The sequence below is a fragment of the Amblyomma maculatum genome, chromosome 6 (assembly GCF_055883805.1).
Source record: "Amblyomma maculatum isolate TAMU_Amacu chromosome 6, ASM5588380v1, whole genome shotgun sequence".
NCBI lineage: Eukaryota > Metazoa > Arthropoda > Arachnida > Ixodida > Ixodidae > Amblyomma > Amblyomma maculatum.
The window spans coordinates 42,248,049-42,255,036 of NC_139349.1; positions in this window are offsets into that span (position 1 = coordinate 42,248,049).

Below are 6,988 nucleotides of genomic sequence, written 5' to 3' on the forward strand. Positions count from 1 at the left end.
GGGTTTGGCAGACGGCTGCATAGAGGTCGTCTCCGCCTGTGCCCTACAAGAGCTGTGGGAATATTAAAATTTTTCTAATAATTCAGAAGGATGAGGGACCAGGCTGATTGGTGCAAGTATAGGATCTTTAAAGCGCTATAACAGAATGAAAGAAGAACAAAAATAGACAAGGACGAGCGCTATTAAAACGAATTGTGAAATAATAGATCACCTTCTCTAGCCTTCAAACGAATCGAATTAAAAAATTGTTATGGTTTAACTCTGGTTAACTATAGTTGAATTGCGATAGCAACAGGGGAAGCTTCTTTGCCCGCTAAATTATTCACGCCCTATCAGTGTAATGTGCTACATTATTGGAGACATTTAAGCTCATCCTTTAAGAGTATGACGCGAGAGCGTAAGCTACCAGCCCACATATAAATGAGAAGGGTTCAATGCTGCTGAACCGAATGTGGAGCTGACTGAGCGTTCTTCTTCTTCTTCTTCTTCTTTTACTTCGCGGCTGTTCAAGGTCAAACGTGGCCCTGCGTAGCGTAGCGTACTTTAAGGCGTCACTTCTCGCTAAATAACTTGGGATTTCGAAATTCACATAGCTTTGCACTGCTGCGTCTGTCATAGCGATTTGCTGTAGGACGATCAAACGTATAAAGCGGCGCCTGGACCTACGATATCTCACGTACATGTCAGCATATGAACCTCTACGGACGCTGGCATCGCGTGCTCCGAGATGCGTTTAAGAGAAAGAGAAACCGAGTTTTTCCCCATCTGAGTCACCGACACGGGCTGTGCACGAGAGGGAAGAATGTTGTTATGACGTAACAGAGTGCGATAACTTTTATTTCTTCCGCGTATTACATTCTGATAAGCGCAGTCGACCCTTCCTCGATCGTGACACAGCGCACGCTTTCTCCATGACGTGTACACGGACACACACACACGCACTACAGCAAACAATGTCTAGATCACGGCGTCGCATTGTCTGTACTTTATCTGAGCTTTGTTAACGGCTAGCGGCCAGGCGTTGTTGTAACAATGATAACAGAGATAAAAAGAGACCGTGAAGGAGCTTTTTGCGCTATGAGGTTGCGAGACTCGCGTCACGTCTTGACAAGTGTGCACTTGAAGGCGAAGGAAGCCATGTCACGTGCGTCACGTATGATGCAGCTCCAACTGAGCGATAACAGCGGGCGTGAAAACAATGAGCAAGCATGTTAGGGTTCCATACGACTCGCTGTAAAACCAGAGCTACAAGACAAGGGGAAGTAGAGACACTGAGTTTACTTTTGTACCATTTTTCGTGTCGGACCATTTTCGTTTTCTTTATTTTTAACTGGTAATGCAAAAGATGTTGGATTTATACTCGCCCACCTTGACACAAGTTCGATTTTTTTTTCTTAATGGGCTCACGCTGGGTTCAAACTAGATTTCTTAGGGAAGACTGGGAGCTATACACTCTAGAGACGCGATGAAAGTATTTTTCATTCTCGGTAACCTATCCGTCAGTGGCGAAACCCAAAATGCATCCGTGTGCTATGCGGTGTCAGCGCGCATTAAAGACCCCCATGTGGTCGAATTAATCTAGATCACTCCACTACTGTATCTATTTCTCTTTTTCATCCACTCCCGCCTTCCTCTCTCACGTAGCTCAGACATCGACCATGAGATGAGACAATTACTGACCTTATGACTTGCTAAAAATCAATTTTCGTTTTTATTTCTTTTTTTTTTTTTACCGGTAACCTAGGAAATCTACAAGTGACAAAGCGAAGCTTGAGTGTCCGTCTGTCTCCATCCGCTGGCGCCTGTTATCGACACACGCTTGCGCAGTACATGTATTACGTGCTACAACGCTACCTCTACGTGTTCCATGGACGCAAACGTTTCCGCGCAGTCATCTATTTGTGACGACAAGCAGGATGAAGCAAACGTTCGAAAACAGCGAAGCTTTTCTTTCAAACGCGATGTGTCCACATCCTGTCTCAGGGTCGGTGGCTGCGGCAGCGTAGAGCGGAGCGTCCGCGCATTGCGCGTAGCGCCAAGCTTTCTGCCCAGAAAAGGCTGCGCCCCCATAATCCGCTTCTCAGCCAAGATTGCTCCTTAATCCGGTCCCTAAAGCCGGCGCTGGGTTTTCTTCGCTCGCGCATCTTGGATTACCGACAGGCTTTGCGTCGCGAAGACCACCCAACCTAGCTTCTCTATCTGTGAGCTCCGGGTGAAGAAAAAGTGACGAATCCGCGTCATACACAGTGACTCGTGTGTGCATGCTTTTCGCATGCTTTTCACCGTGCCGGACGCTTGGTGGGATGTAGAAGAAGAATCGAGAGCTCTCGAATTTCTCGCTTCGGAGCCTGACGAGATTCAGTTTGTTTACCGCTTCCAGCCCTGCACGATACGAATAGTGCAGCATATATGTCTCAACCGAGACCTTTGAGGAAATAAATAAATAAATAAATAAATAAATAAATAAATAAATAAATAAATAAATAAATAAATAAATAGCTGAGTCCTTCAAGTAGCAATTTTCCGAACAGTTGCGTATTTACTGCCTCCATGAAACTTACCGTAAAAAAAAAAAATAAAAAGACTTACATGAAGCCAAATATATGCGCATACGAGCTCGTTTTTACACTCACGCTAGTTAATGTTTTTCCGTTTTGAAGTGGGGATGAGCGTCCCAGGCGTGCACGCGCGGTTCGCAAATTTCAAAGGCTCCAGCAATAACGAATAAAAATGTTTGTGTCTAGGTTTTACATTCCTGTAGCATTTTTATAGACCAGTTTTGTTCTTCGGTACAGGCTGTTTTCACTAAGGGTTCAAGCAGGGCTTGATGCTTGGGTCCGTGTAGCAACAGGTGTGTGTCTTGGGAACGACTCCGGAGCTAGCCATTACCACGCAGATATCGCTTGCACGAATCCCGAAGTCCCGGGCAAGTTCCCAAAAAGTTATCCAACGTTGCCTTCGTGGTGGGTGTGAAGCTAAAGGGACATTTCAGTGATATTCTTGGTTGGACCAGCCTCAAGGACTGCCTCCAGGCGGCTAACATTAGTTTGTGACTACAATACCGAGAAAGCTGTCACATCGTCTGCGGGCAACCGCGGATAGCCATCTGCGGCTTCTGAGAATTATGAGGCATTTGAATACTACTGGGGCCATTAACGGAGCCTTGTAGAACACCCCTGTTTAGTTTAAACCGCAGTTCGCAATCCGTTCCTTGACGATGTGTACATCGAAGGAACAATCGTTTAAAAAGGAACACGCAAAGCGGGGCCCTCTAGCCATTCTAGAGCACAGAGGCCTGAACGGCTTACGTGATCACAGGCCTTGGGGACGGTCACTGCCAGGAGTGTGCGGATTGTGCGTTGGGACGAAAGCCAGTCTGAGACAGTTGGTCGCCATTTTACCACTCCAGCCAGCGCAGGACCAACTGCTTCGAAAATTATTATATGTGCAATAACTAAGAAGCTGTACTGTGTATCTGAATTTTAAAGTGTTCGAGAAAATAAATGAGGGGTATTATTTTGTGGGCATGCCTTGCATTACTAAGTATACTACAGTAAAGAAATGCCCACGACTAGCCACACTTCACACAACTTCACGCGTAGTTGCGTTCCTTCCAGAACCAATGAAAACTAAATGTATATCTGTACAACGTTAGCCAGCTGCTACGTTTCAATAAATCATATTTTGTGAGAGAGCCAAGCATGCAGTTACGAAAGTTTAGCTCGAGTCTAAGCATAGAAGCAACTCGCGTTAAAAAAGCCGGCCCACTTCGCGAGCCTTTGAACGTGTGATTAGAAGTGTGTGTTCCCATGTAGCACAAAATCAATGGTCCTACAATGGCGTTTTAGTGATAAAAGTTGGCATGAATATAGGTCCTTCATTGGCATTTGGACAATCCAAAACTTTTTCCAACATATATGCCAATAGTTCACCTATGACCCGCCAGTATAATTATCAATACATCCCGTCGCTCTCACCTGATTGAACGCATGGTTATTCATTCTATCAATAATGGGTCATGTTCGCGCCGTGGCAATCCCTATGTCCAGCCATCTACGTCCAGTGACTATGCAATTTTTCAAAAAAGGCCCATGTTGGCTCCAAGACCTATTGTCAGCCATTTTTCCATCCCGGACTAGAATTGATCCCTTATGCACTCCCATTATAATTTTGAAAAGGTATTCAATTGCAAGGTCAGGGGAAAAATTATTCTCGCATGCGATGGGAGTCTCACGGAGGTTTGCCGCTTGACAGCTATTGCTATATACACTACAGTTCGTTTTCGGCCGTAACAAGCCAGTCTTTAAGCAAGACTGCAGTAGTTCAATACACAATGCAGACAGGCCAAAAATTCGGACTTACAGCGCTTGTCCTTCCACAGCAAGGGGTTTCATGTGTAACCTTTTACATATGAGCGACCAGCAGACATGTAAAAAAGGGAACCAAAGGATCGAAGCAATAAATTTTTAATTCAAGGGTCACGTGAGCACGTGGCAAGACACAGCTAGGGAAGGACAGTGCAGGTTTGCAGAAGGTGGTTTGGCTGAGTGTGACGGCTCTTTCGAGGCTCAACAGGTGCCAGAGACAGCAGAGGGTGGAGGCTGTAGGCAGGGGGTGCGAGCCATAGATTCGGGGCTCTGCACAGGGGCTGACCAGCACAAGGATTCGCTGTATAACGCCGATAAGCGAGAAGACGGGTATAGGCTAGAAGAACGTATCGTCTTAGGCGGGCCCTAGATTATAGGCTCCTGGTAGGCACCTTTGCATAACCAGTTAGCGACAGGTCCACCACTGACTTTTCGCATAGAGCATCTGCACAAGGTAATTGCGCACTGAAGACCAAGAATTGGTTTGGTTTGGTTTGGTTGGGTTTAACGTCCCAAACGACTCAGGCTATGAGAGGTAGATTTCATAGCGGCACAGTCTGCAGCAAAATAAACCGAGCCCATAATTTGACAAGAAGAAAAGGGGTGGCACGCAAGTTATTAAATAGACGATGTCATATATTCATAGACTGTACAGAATATTTACCCATTCATGAACCTAGCCTGAAACACTCTAAACAGATTGTCAAGACGTTGCAGTAAACTATACTTTGTGAAAGGTCGCCTATTATTACTGGCTATTGACATCTGCAACAAGTAACTATCATCGAGAAGCGGAATCCATTGATGCGAGGCTTCTTACACGGACGTGCGCTTCCTTGAGTTTACCTGACCCTGAATTAAACATATAAACAATGAGATCAACAGCATAATTATCATATATGCTCTATCTGACAAGCAATGCACAAAATAGTGTATACTGAAATCAAATATTAGTGAAGTTCAGATTAAAATTTGCGTGGTGTGCCCTGCACAGCTTCAAAACCTCATTTCCTAACCTCTCGTAGACGCTGTAAAGCCACTCATCGCCACCGCTCATTTTCTACAAACTCCTTCAATTACTGCCCCCTTTCTCCAGATGTAAAAGCTGTATATCAACTTTGAAAGATGCTTTTATTTTTTTTTTTTTTTTGCATGGGATAAAAATTTGCTATTCGAAATTTATATATTTGATTGATCAGCGTCTGGTAAGGCATCGGGCAGAGTCGAGAACCCCACTTCAGCTCGAGCACAATCGATAATAGCAGCATGACGCGACAGGAAATCCCAGCCTAAAATTACAGCGTGCGAGCAACTTGGCAGCACGACGAACTCAATCGTATAAAGGGAATTCTGGATGACTACTCGAGCGGTGCACGCTGCTAAAGGCTTGATATGCTGAGCGCTGGCCGTTCGCAACGAAAGTCCCGCAATTGGCGTCTTCACTTTCTTTAAAGTGCGACATAGTTTTGCGTCCATTACCGAAATCGCAGCACCAGTGTCAATTAGGGCCATGACAGCAACACCCTCGGCGAAAACTTCAATTAGGTTTTTCGGCGACAGATGAGGACTTTGGAAGTTCGACTGGGTCGCAGTTCTCGCCTCAGGAACTGCGGCCTCTAGTTTTCCTCATGTGAAGCGTTCTGTCGATCGGAGAGATAGAGCGGCGTCGCGGCGACTGTGAACGGCGGTCGGACATGGCTGAGTGGTCTGGGGAGAACTGAGGGCGGGCTGGAGGCTCAGTAGGCGCGGAATACTGAGGCGTCGGAGACCAGTATGCAGAACCATGAGTAAGTGGTGCCGACACCGGGAGACGGTTGCGGCAATAACGAGAAATGTGTCCAGCAAGCCCGCAAGTATAACAAATTGGCCGGTTATCCGTCGTGCGCCAGGGATTACGTGGTCTTGGAGCCGGTCGCATAAACTGCGCAGGTTCTCGCGCAGGCGCAGGAGGCGGCTGAACGTAGGCTGGTGGTGGTGGAGCATATGTAGGTGGCGGTCGGGCCGCAACAGCCGCATATGTTAACGGCGCTGTAACAGGCATGGGTTGAGGGGCTGGAGGAAGAGATTCAGCTACCTGTTCTTGAATAATGTGGCGCAAACTGGGAGCTAGGTGTGAGGAAGGTTCTTGATGGCAGGATATAAGGGAGAGCTGTCGAGCAACTTCTTCCCGAATGAAGGTCTTAATTTGTGGCAGGAGCGCAGAATGTTCGCCTGCATCTGTCAGGTCAGCAAGGGACTCAGAGTGCATGGTGTTCGCGCGAGCTATGGCCCTTTGTTTCCGCAGTTCATCATAACTTTGACATAGTGTGACCACTTCCGCGACGGTGCGGATATGACGAGCCGACAGCATCTGAAAGGCATCGTCATCGATGCCTTGCAGAATGTGCTTGATCTTCTCGGCCTCTGATATGTGTGGGTTAACGCGCTTGCACAAGTCGACGACGTCCTCGATATAGCTCGTGAAATTTTCGCCAACTTGCTGAGACCGCGTACGCAAGCGCTGTTCAGCGCGGAGTTTCCTCACAGCTGGTCGGCCGAAAACTTCAGAGAAGCTGGCTTTAAACGCGGACCATGATGGAATGTCCGCTTCATGGTTTCGAAACCATAGGTTTGCTACGCCG